We start from the raw sequence: 13,163 nt of genomic DNA, 5'->3' as shown, positions 1-13,163 counted from the left end.
CTCAACCTGCATATCTGTAAATAAACTCAAATGTTGTTAGTGCAGGAGAAAAATAGGTATAAAATAGAATTCCTGGATACCAAGATCCAAGTTTTGAGGAAGTACCAGTATAAAAATCACAAAACATGCAGTAAAGTAAAACATGGAAATTTAGGCTGTTAGACCATTAAAATATGTGCCCTTTAAAGTGAGTTCCAAAGCTTCCTCTTCACACATTTGATGAGTTAAAAATGGTTTACTTAGGAACTCTCAAAAGGTCAGATCCATGTGCTTTCCCATGCAGCAAAGGCTGCACAGACAGTAAAACTTGGCTTAGTTACAAAGTGGTTCCTAAATTATTGGTATAGGAACAAATCATTTAAATTATTGGTATAAGGTAAAGGGACCCCTGACCATTAGGTTCAGTCGTGACCGACTCTGGGGTTGCACACTCATCTCGCTTTATTGGCCGAGGAAGCCAGCGTACAGCTTCTGGGTCATGTGGCCAGCATCACTAAGCCACTTCTGGCGAACCAGAGCAGCGCACGGAAACGCCATTTACCTTCCCACCAGAGCGATACCTATTTATCTACTTGCACTTTGACGTGCTTTTGAACTGCTAGGCTGGCAGGAGCAAGGACCAGGCAACGGGAGCTCACCCCGTCGTGGGGATTCGAACCGCCGACCTTCTGATCGGCAAGTCCTAGGCTCTGTGGTTTAACCCACAGCGCCACCCGCGTATAGTATCCAATAAAAGCCATGTAGACCTTCTCACACATTGAACTCTCCAGCTGGCTGAAAGAAGAACAAAGGCTTGATTACCTAGTCCCTCCCAAGGTGAGCTAAGACTGGCAGGACAGGTTACTCTATGGTATTAGCCCCTACATGCATTGATAAGACTTAAGCATGTTGATTATCCCACAAATATTACAAAAGATCAGTAATTCCCCAGCGACATCTTTCATCACAGTAAGTGTTGCACCTCTGAAATGTTTCACTGATCACACTAAAGACTGTAACAATATTTCCCACCTGCCATCTGAAATAACACCTTCCATTCTGCCATCTCACTCTGCTGAATAGATTTGTTCCAATCAAATAGGATTGGCAGGAAACTTTAAATTGGGCTCATTCACTGACCACTTATACTTGTCCTGGTTTTAACAGAATTACTTCTTCATAAGTGATGATGTTTTCCATAATGCTAATTGCATTTACATGAGAGTAAGCTACTAATTCAGTAGAAATTATTGTCAAATAAGGATGAAAAGGACAATATTAAACCTTACCTTTTCTTGGTCAGTCACAGCTTCTGGTTTGTTTGTTGTTTCTTTTAACCTACATTTCTATTCCCCTTTAGTATCTCAAAAAGGAACCTTTCTCAGAGTTTCAGTACTATGCAAACTTATTTAACAAATTATCAAATCATCAGTTGTAAAGCAGATTATTAGCCAACTAAACAAATTTCCATTGGTTAACAGCCTTAATCTAAAGTCAACAAACTTGATCCTAAGTCATGTGTTATGCTAGACTTTAACTAGGATCCCAGTTGCTCAGCACCCTCTGGGAATATGCCCAATAATATCACTGACATATTAATGGGCTTGTACAACCTCAGGGCTAGTCATACATTAAAAAACAATTACAGTTTTAACATACTTTTGAATACAGGAGAAATAATGTCTCAATAGATCAAGGTATGGCAGACTTAAGAGAACCTGACTGTATTTAACTTGGAGCAATTTGCAACTTTACAGAGTGGATGCTTATTATGAAAAATAATTATGTTGCACTCCCTTTTCCAGTGACATCAAGCAACCACAGCTATGCAGTGTCCCAACATCCAATGCACACTGTAGCCCTTATTGCCAGGGGAAATATTGTTCATAGTAACAGAGACCAACAGAATTCCTTCATCTCATCACCGTGGCTTTTTGGCACAGGAACAAGCAACAGAGATCCTGTGACTGATGCAAATTATTTGCTCGTTAGGCAGTTGTAGTTTAAACGTAAAGTTCACATCCTCTGAGCACAATCATTTTATACAGGTTAAGGGAGCTAACAAAAAGTTTGATTCCTTAAGGCATTTCCTGCATAAAAGGGGAAATAGAATATGAGAGAGAGGAGCTTCAAATTTGGTATCATTGAAAAGGCAAATTATTTGAGAGAGCGGGGTGGGGGAAGTTAAGCTATATTTTTATTCTACAAACATCCTTGGGAAAACATCAGGCTTTTCAACATACAGTATTGATTTTGGAGGCCATTCAACAATGTGTGTGTGTGTGTGTGTGTGTAGTATAATATAATATAATAACAAAACATTTCCTCTTCAGTTTTCCTTAGCAATTGTATATTTTAGGTGGCAAAAAAAAAGATCTGCTATACATGACACTTAGAGAGAGAACCATTTAGTGTGTATTTTCATGATTAAGGTACTATTATAGAATAAAACTGCTGCTGGAGAGGTGGTATGTGTTACTGCAGGGCTTAAGCCAGGAGGCCAAGGATCAGCCATAGAGCACTTCCAGGCTGTTGCTATTCTGAGGTAGAATTCAGTCACATTCTGGAAAATTCAAGCTGCACAATTAAATGTGTTTTGTCACTCTTGCACAACAAACCCCCTCCCACCTCCCAAACTGGACTTTTTGCAATATGCAAAGTGATGAGGAAATGCACAGAAATGTGTGGGTTAAGAATTGCTTGAAACAAGATCATACAACCTCACCACACACAAATCAGAATGAATGTTCAATAAATAGCTGCTGCCATCTGACATCCCTGCAAATCAGGGTGAAAATTCAATAAAGAAGTTGCCTGGAAGCGACCATTTTCTCCCTGCTATGTGTGCTTGTACCAGGGATGCTAGCCAAAGAAGGTAAATGCAAGCCAGCTCAGTTGAACTCAATGGGACTTGCTTTTAATGAGACATATTTCTAACTAGATCCCTTGTAAGCATGCAAACAACCTATAATCCTCCAGGTTTGAAATGTCATGTAATATGAGACAGCCAATGCAGTGCTACTAAAGAGTTTAAATACTCTTAAACCTCCTGACCGCTTGGGTCTGATCTAAACATCAGAATTCCAACTAAACACCAGGAAGAACTTTCTGACAGCAAGAGCTGTTCAACAGTGGAACAGACTCCCTCGGGAGGTGGTGGATTCTCCTTCATAGGAGGTTTTTAAGCAGAAGCTGGAAGGCCATCTGCCTTGGATACTTTAGCTAAGATTCCTACATTGCAGGGGGTTGGATTAGATGACCCTTGGTGTCCCTTCCAACTCCACAATTCTATGATTCTACGTATTCCTGTTTGCTTTCTTGCAACCAAAATCAGTTATCCTAACCTCTACAATTATCCTAACATGCTATAGGGGTGAAATCATAGACTGAGGTGAGCTTAGGCAGACAACACTGAATATTTCTTGAAGAAAACAGAAGTTCAGATCTCTTTCATCTCATAATAAATTAACATATATTACTATAATAATAAGATTGTTATCTCTGAAGATTGGCGTTCACAATTTCATAACATTCAATGGCTAATTCAAGTAACTGACCCAAGTAAAGACGTGTACTAAAACATTCTGTAAATCCCTTTATTTCACAATAACATTTTTGAAAAAGATATTTCTGGTTCTTGTACAGGCCACAAGTCCCATTTCTCCACATCAGCAAGGAACAATAACCTCAGAATTTGTAAAATTGAGACTTTTTTACTCTCAACACATGCCACTGGATTCTATATGAGATATGCTGAGTATAATTTTTGTATTTTGAATTCTGGGTTTAAAGTAGAATGTGAGTTGAAATGTTACAAAACTGCCAAGTTTTCTCTCTTCCAGGAAGAGTAATGAAAAATAAATATTCCTTTTCACTTTCTACAACATATGAATAAAGAGTATGTATTCATTATATTTCTGGATACTTCTCAAGACTGTTTCAGATATCGGATCATATGACGCTATAAAGTGTCTTCTACCTCTGCCTACAATCATAAACAAGAAACAAGCTTGCACATGAACAAGGTCCATGCCACGCTTGCCAAATGGTACTAGATTGCTCTGGAACTGATCCAAAAATGTTAGACTTTTCCTATAGTCTACATATCTATCAAGAAATACCATTGATGAAAAATAGTTACTGTCCAATAAACAAATTTTCTGTAAGAGCATAACACTGAATGTTTCAGAGATGGGAAAGCCTCTTCTAGTTTGGTTACATTAGATGTAAAGCATTCATCTGTAAAGGAGGCAGTCGAGGGGGAAGATGGCTTCTCTCTCATGGTTGCCAAATACACTCTCGGTTGTATATGCACTGATAGCTTGCTTCATGCAACCTTTTGGTAGTTCTAGTCATAGAAGAGCCTAACTGAAGCTAAGTGGATAGAAACAATTATCTCTGAATGCTCCAAAATCCAACTATCCAACTATTCTGGACAACAATCATACAAGAAATATACAAAATAACTAAGCAAGTATTAGACGTCACCCCAGAACTGACCCTACTAAACATCTTCCAAGATAATAATGCCCACTCACATCATAAAGAGCTCATAACCCACCTACTCTCAGCAGCCAGAAATATCATAACCAGACACTAGAGAGACCTGTCAGGAGTAAGCATGGGCCATTGGTATCAAATTGTATGGGAAACAGCCTTATTAGGAAAACTAATCAATAAACTGAAACTGACACGGGGACAAATAGAAGATGATGCCTTCACCCTGGTATGGCTCCCCTTTATCACATACACAGCCCAACAAGATGACAAGAATCCACCAACAGCATCCGAATCAATATGGCTAACCTGATACAAAAACACCCACCTACCCGACTCACACATGAAAACAAAATTCACCACAGCCAATCACAAACAAACAACCACACCCTAGGCCAACCGCAACCTCTCTCACCACCAAAGCAACACAAGCGAATAGTAAAGAGAACCCGCACAAGCGACGCTGACACAAAACCCCACACATACACTAAGTAAAATAGAAACATCACCACCCGACCCTAGCCCCACTCACCATGCCCCCCTCCACCTCTTTCCCCCTTTCTTCCTAATGTAACACTAATGTCTCAACACATGAAACTGATCTGTAGAAAATGTAACTTGAAAAAAGAGACATTGCACATACTTTTGTAAACCAATAAATCTTTAATAAAGAATATGTTCTTTAAAAAAGAAACAATTATCTCAGATTCTTCTGGCTCTTCAAATCCAGTCTTTCATTTTCCCAGACAGTTGCTGTTCTCACAATAGCTTTGGTCCACCAAAGGTGGCCCAGGTCAAGCAGGTGGTCTCTTTCTACATCTAGCATCCCCATCAAGTCTACTGGGTCACCACTGGGTGGTCCTATTTTTACAGTGTAGGACAGGGGTCAGCAAACATTTTCAGCAGGGGGCCGGACTATATTTGGGGGGGGTGCAAGAGCACCACGAGCCCCAGTGGCTGCAAACCAGTGTCTTGCGAGCAGCAGGGGCTGGCGGCAGGACGATGAGCGGTGCACGAAAGGGCTCCAGAGAGGGGCTGCTTTAAATGGCGGCTGCTCAAACGCTGCTGCTGCTAGCACCAACAAAGCCCAGCCCCCTTCCTCCTCTAGGCAGGGCGGGGAGAAGCCAGGAGGAGGGAGGGAGGGAGGAGGAGGAGGAGGCGGTGCCGTGTGAGGGAGAGAGAGGGAGAGGGAAAGAACGCACACGCTGGTGATCCACGCGGTGATTCCCGGACCATCCATGGGCCAGATCCAGAAGGCAATTGGGCCTGATCCAGCCCATGGACCTTAGCTTGCCGACCCATGGTGTAGGACCTGAGGATGAGGGACAGTAATTGGCTCAAAAAGTGCCAGTATGTTTATGTAAAAACAAGGATGTGGTGCCAGGTCCAAGAAGGGCTAGAGATTGCTTTACAATGAACCAGTTCTTGTTCACAATACTTTGGCTAGAGACACATTCTGAGATGCATCGAAAGATGTCAGGACTAGACTGTAAACCCCAAACCCTGATCTTGGTTTGGCTGGAAGATTTGAACTACAAACAAACTCCACACAAAAGCTAAATCAAAGCAGTCTGGGACAGTTTGGTTTCTGATTTCAAACCCTTACGTTCTCAAGTCCTTGGATCTGGAAGTTTTGGTGTGTGGTTTGGGCCTTTCCCCCATAAATTACCTCCTCTTGGCAATGCTAGCTTTTGCTTACTGAGTTCACAGCGATATATCAAAAGAGCATTTACTCATTGTCTTTTTTAAAATAGGAAGCTTACAGACATTAAAATACTTTTGGAAATCAAATGGAAGCTGCAGTTCTGATCAAGAGTGGGTTACAAATAAACACGTATATTATATGACCAAGCTGTATGGTTCCCTAAAAGAGAATATTGATATCCGGAAAGAGAACAGTAGCATTTATGCCATTTCAAAGCAGCCCCAAATATCTGATAGACTGACTCCTTCCCTACAGACTCCTTTCAGTATTACAAATAAAGAATTACTTTTTTAATTATTATTTGTTTGTTTGGTTTGTCAAGCTGAAGCCATTACAAAAGATAAAATACATAAAGCAGAATAAAAACAGAATAAAATTCATTACACATCTAAAATAATTATTAAAATCAGACATACTGCCCGATAAGAGTTTGTTCCCCTGAAGAATTTAACTTATATATCCCACAAACATTTCTGCTCGAGTCCCTGCAAATAGGCATAATTTGGCTTGGTCAAATTCTTACAACCCTAATTCTTACATTATTATGTGATATTAATCTTGAGAGCAGAGAGTTTCTTGTAAGATAGAAATAGAAAGGAAGGACAGAGATGCTCCAAATTAGTGATGGGAAATCTGTGGCACTCCAGTTATTACTGGGCTCCAACTCCCACCATCCCCAACCAGTATAACCATTGGCCATGAATGATTGAAGTTAGAGCTTACCAACAACCAGATGACCATAGGTTCACCATTCCTGTTCAAAATACAGTCATACCTCTGGATGAATACACTTTGGGTTAGGCAAATTCGGGTTGCGCTCCACGGCGACCTGGAAGTAACAGAGTGCGTTACTTCCGGGTTTCGCCATGTGCACATGTGCAGGCCGTCAAAATGATGTCACACACATGCGCAGAAGCGCCGAAACATGCCCCGTGCACACGCAGATGTGCGGACACGGGTTATGTTTGTTTCAGGATGCGAACGGGGCTCCGGAACGGATCCCGTTCGCATCCCGAGGTACCAGTGTAAATATATTTCATAAGCATAAGATATTTCATGCACAGTATGTAAAAGAGAGTATGCTGCTGAACCTTAAATAAAGATGTAGAAGACAATACTAGGGACATGTATGGCTGGTAAAACTCCTTCTTCATAACTATGAAAAGCAGTGAAGCAGAGACCCTTCTTGGCCATTCCTCCTTCTAGTGTAGTATTTCTATATTCTACATTTCCACAAGATCAGGATGTCAGATGACTGTAAATGGCAAATCCATGTAGCGGTTCTGTAAGGAGAAATGCTTCCAGAAATCCAACAGAAAACAATTGCCCTTAGCAAGGAGCATTCTGTTATCTTGGCTATATTCTTCCATGTCAAGTATTTTGCACACAAATTGCAAAGTCCTAAACTAGAAAAAAAATATTTTTCCTACCTATTGCAAATTAGTACTTAATTTGGCTCTTATGGGATACTTCAAGATGTTTTATTACCACAATTGTTAATTGCTCCGGCTAGAGAACAACATTCTCTTTCCAGTGCATCCTAATTTCCAATTGCCCCGAGAACCTTGAGTAAGTGCCATATTTCTCCTCGTTTCCACAAAGTCTAATCATTACTGTGCATACAAAGCTGGGATTGTTTGGTAGGCCAGCTTATTTCATTTCACTTTGCCAGAGCCAAGCTAAACACCAGTTTTATTCACACAAAGTTGAAATAGTGGCACCAATGAATGAGGAAGAAAAATAGTTTCACTCACTTGGTTTTACACTTTGCATGAGGTTTACATATTCGCAGCTCTCCGTGTGCTTTGCTGCAATTTTGCTTTCAATTCAACAGTCTGGATTGCATTTGAAATGAAAAATGTCAACCTTCTAAAGAAAATGCCTGAGTTTGAGCAACAGAAGAACAGGTTTTAAAATCATTTGGTTAATGGGTTTGAGAAACGCAGCACCCTTGTGGGTTACTCTGAACGCAGAGCTGCTCTGAAAACCTGCTAGGATGCCCCAGGTCATATAGAGTACAGCTAGAAAGTGGAAAGTCACTAAGTTGAATTCACTGGCCCTTAAGACTTATTCCTAAACTCACTCCTGCAGCTGAAACAGCAGATGAGACAAAGGGAACAGCTGAGAGAAATGAAACCATAACCAGCAGCCATCCAATGGCCATGGAGAGGTTTTATTTATTCATTGCATTTATATCCCACACTTCCAAGGAGCTCCTGGTGATGTAAATGGTTCTCTGCCTCCACATTTAATCCCCACAACAGCCCCCTGAGGTAAGTTAGACTGAGAGGCAGTGACTGGCCCAAGGTCACCGGGTGAGCTTTATGGCCAAGTGGGTCTCCTAGGTCCTAGTTTAATACTCTAACCACTACACCACACTGACAGAAGAGCCACAGGCAGGAGAATGGTCACCACCTGACTCTCCATAGCCACTACCAAGTATGAGCGACACCCACTTAAGGTATGGAAGAAAATTCAAACCCAAAGAGTGGAATGACTATATCACACAGAAGAAGCAATAAATTAGCCTGGTACCTGCCTCTCCACTGGAAACTTCCAGGGATATTTTCATTTAATGCTTACTGGTGGAGATAATAAAATATACACGACCCCTTTAAGGGAAACAGCTGTGACCCAGGAGAGGTGTGGTCTGACTGGAATAAGTTATTACTACTCTCTGCAGGGCTCCCAGACCTCATCAAAAATAGTGTTTTGTTCTACCATTCACTCAGCTGGTGGTGAGTTTCTGTGTGGACAGCAGATGATCATACAGTAACTAACACGGTTAGTTTCCTGGGTTTCCTGGGTTTCCTGATGGTAGTGTGAGCAGGACCTGCCCACTCATGAGGCAAAGTGAGGTGACTGCCTCAGGTGGCAGGATCTACAGGGGAAGCAGATCCAACCTCCAAGGAATGCAGCTGCCGTGCACCCCTTGGAGGCTGGATCTTCCACTTCCTCAGCCCCCCACTATACTAGCTGCCTTACCAGCACCCTCTCAGTGAATAGGGGGCATTGCTGGTCTCCTATTTGATATTGATCTTTAGTCCCTCCTGCCTTGCTCCTGATGCAGATCTTCGCTCCCCTCTTCCCTGGTAGAGGCAGGGCACCATTTTGTGGTTCACCTCAGGTGCTAAAATGTATTGGGCCAGCCCTGCATGTGAAAAACTAAAAATGGAGGGGTTCTTCTTCAGTTTCTCTCTGGATGATGAAGTTAAACAGAGCAACTAGTCCCTGGGACCCCACTTACTTCTCCCAGACTGAAGGGTTTGGAAGTCCAACCTGAAGCATAGCCAATATGGCGCACAGAGAAGAACCTTGACAAGGGCCAGTTCTTCAAAAAGTATTGCTGCACCATTCAGAAATTTATGTGATCCTCTGTCCCACCATAGTACCACTGGAAATTGATGGCTTCACCCTTCTTGACTGTTCAACAGTATTACCTACTCTGGCATCTCTATTTTTCTGGTGCTGGGCTTCTCAAGTAAGTGGCTCCTGTCTTTTTCTTCCATGTTTTCTTAAATATTCTCCACGTTTATAAGGTGTAGTTGGTTTTTTAAAAAAATGAAATCTAAACCTCGGGATTCCAGCAAGAGTCTTCATAAGAAAAACACTTTGGGGATTATGTGCGGCTTATTTCTTCCCACCACTCATGCAATCTAAACACCAATTAATAACTCTGCTTTCCAGGTTCATTTATTTAATAGTTTATAGGGAAAGGTAGAAATATTATATAGTGAATTTTACCCCAGAGATCTCCATGCTTACAAGACTCGCCTCCTTATGCAGCTGCATAGTATTTTGCTTCAGAATGGGACCATAGGTGCAGGATCCTGGGGGCTATGGCACTTTGTCCCATCCTCCCAGTGCTTTTTTTGAGGGAGGTATGCCCTCTCAATGTTCAGAGGGCATTTGGCTTTGCCCCCAGCTCCTTGTGACATTGCATTTGCAACATCAGGACGTCACATCAGGCCCTCTCAATCATCTTGAGAAGTTGGCACTTCTGAATGGGACACTTACAGGATTGGCATCTTCTTGCTAGGCTGATGAGACCTAAAGCTACCAGCCTTAACTGGAACCTCTCCCTGACCAAATACAGTTTTTACAACAGGATTTGACCCTTTTTATATCTTATATATTTATATTTATTGTTCTGCTTTGTCCTTGACCATATTCAACACTTAACCATATTTTCTGGAGGTCAACTGACTGAGTTCCTTGACCACTTGCTGTACCATATGTTCCTCCTATAGGCTCACTATCTGTATGACTGCATTACCAGTACTTGGAAAATTCAGTTCTAAAAAAAACTCCAGTTTCAGTTCACCCACACCAAAAAGGAATTGTTTCCCATTCTAGTTCACCTGTTCCAGAAAGGAATTAGTTCCTATTCAAGTGCATTACAATTCAATTCACAATTCATTCACCTGGTCCTCAGCATGTTTTTTTTCAGCTTTCAGAATTTTACAATCAGCTCTGCTGAAGTATAAAATATATTTAAGAAGAAAGAAGACATCAAAACAAAACATACACTGTAATGCGAACAATAGCTTTATTTATTTTTCACAACAAGTATGATCTTTAAGCTTAAACAGCAGCATCAATTTTCAGATAGGTAAAAATGGTAAATGCAGTGGCCACAATCAAACACAGAGTTAAGTTCAATTAAACTTCTTTGTATATATGTAAATTGTTAAATTAAAATGGAATGGAATTTTTAAAAATCAAGTTCCACCACAAAAGGAGTTTAGTTCACATGCTGTTCACCTAGAAATTATAAGAACTACTTGCAGGTGTAATTCATACATTTATAATTAATCCAGGGAATTAGTTAATCTGAGTTAGTTCATTCTAATCACTGTGCATTACACATAGTGGGGAGTAGGTTGAATTCCATTCCCAATCAAAGTCAGCTCATAAATGAAAATGATTGCCATATTTACAAATACTACTAAAATGCAGCAAAACAGATTTCCTTTGGACTCCTTGAAATAAAATGCAACTCATTTCCACTGACATATAGACATTTGTATTGCCACTGAACCATTTCTGTAGCTGGAGGGATATTTATTTATCAAGCATGTCAGAAATGATATTTAAAGGAAAGATTTGTTTCCATAAATAGTGATCATCTTGATGTTTTAATAGCTCCATGAAACATTCTTTAAATTGGAGTATGGAGAAACTGTGGAAAGATGGTTGTGATTTGTATCATTTCAAAAAGCAAATCATTCTTCAGCAAATAACGGTTACTTATAAGTGCCAACCCATCGTCTGAAATGGATGAAAGAGATTTATTTGAATTAATATGTTTTCATTCAGGCCCTGGAAGAACAAGGCTCGTATGCATAAATGTTTCAATGGATGCTTCTTCAGCAAAATGCTGAAACCACATGTTTCCCTTTAAATTGTGTGACCAAAATTCAGTGTGTAATGTTGCTCACCACCTGGGAGAACAAATTTTTATTTGACGCCTGCAGTGGCATACTTACAAACTCTTGCAGAGGCCTATTCTTGCTTTTTCCACAGGGTCAAGTTCTTTCATACTCCAGATAGGAAGTTGAACTCTAGAACTGGATGAAGAGGGTATATGATACCTTTGTGATTCTGATTGTGTGTTCATCCATCCATTTACTTCTCATGAACTATGTTGCTGGTACAAGTGGTCTTGGTTTATCAGGTCTAGCTTACCATGCTTATACCCAGTATTTGCAGTGCTTATTGGGTCTCCTTTTTTATTTTGGTAAGTTTTCGAAGGATCCCGCCCTCAAATCAATATGAGTAGCTCACAGAAAATACTATTTGGTTCTATTCATTCCTTGGATAGCCCCTTCTCCCCACTACTGCTCTTTGTTAGGATAATAGTGACATGACCCACCAGTGCTGGATTTACATATAAGCTAAACAAACTATAGTTTAGGGCCCCACTCTCTTGGGGCCCCCAAAACATTTAAAGGAAAAGAAACTGGATGTACATTTCCAAAATATAAGATAAAAAAATAAAACCTACATACAGCAACAGTGTTTTGTGCTGTGTAGGCTCCTATTTGTTTTGTGCAAATGCTTTAGATAACTATTAGGTCCATAAATTACCATATAGTATATATTCAACAAACAAAAATAACAGCGACAATTTGCTGCTGACAAAGGACAGCTGGACATATAAAGGGCCCCATTACCTTCAGTAGTTTAGGGCCTCATCAAACCTAAATCCGGTCCTGTGACCCGCTAATAACTCCCCACATGCAGAATTAAATTTGACGAAATGGCATTCTGTGTGAGTTTACTATTTTCTGACTTACTTATTTATACCTCACTTTCCACTTAAAATAACACTCAAGCAGCTTACAAAAATTAAGACAACACAAAAATAAATATATATAAAAGCAGCTGCCTAAAAACATCAAACAATTGCAGTAGCATTCACATCGTCTTATATTTAAAGTATTTATCAAATGCTGGGGTCAGGCTTGGGGAGGGTAGGTATCTAAAAAATGCTGCCTCCAACTCACCTTTTCCCGCCACTTCTTGTTTTGCCATTGCAGCCATCTTCCTGCCAGCAATTATGCAGCTCCTCTCAGTGGCCGCCAGCCATTTTGTTTTTGTCTAGAAGTTCCTTCAGAACTGTTATGTGAGGCAGTGGTCGGGGGGAGGGTGTAGCCGCCATGAGAGAATTGCTGCTGTCAATAGATCTGGTCAAATTTCATCTCCACCCCACCCCCCAAATTGTTAACCATTTTCACCATCTGTGAATGGGAAAACGAAATTGGTGGGTGCATTTCAGCTCAGCCTTAGCATGAGTGAACACAGCAGACTTTTCCTGGTTCTTAAAGCACAGTAATGATAGTATCAGGCAACTTTTCCTGAGGAGAAAATTCCACAGCAGAAACTCCATCACTAAAACATCCCTCTCACTGATTGCTACCACCACCTGTTCCCACCACAAACCCATCATCAGTCTAGTATTCTTTCCTAGAAGAAAAAG

At 40.7% G+C, this 13,163-nt stretch overlaps 1 long non-coding RNA gene across 1 annotated transcript; it reads right to left on the bottom strand.

The window, feature by feature from the left end:
- Positions 1–10,802: 10,802 nt before the first annotated feature.
- On the bottom strand, positions 10,803–12,809 carry LOC308472204. Its single transcript, XR_013983347.1, has 3 exons — positions 12,691–12,809; positions 11,671–11,751; positions 10,803–11,452 (listed from the first exon to the last, which is right to left on the bottom strand). It is a non-coding gene; the product is annotated as an uncharacterized lncRNA (long non-coding RNA).
- Between the last annotated feature and the right edge of the window lie 354 nt (positions 12,810–13,163).

Source organism: Podarcis pityusensis, assembly GCF_964106645.2.
Source record: "Podarcis pityusensis genome assembly, chromosome: 2".
NCBI lineage: Eukaryota > Metazoa > Chordata > Lepidosauria > Squamata > Lacertidae > Podarcis > Podarcis pityusensis.
This window is presented reverse-complemented; position numbering and strand designations above follow the sequence as displayed.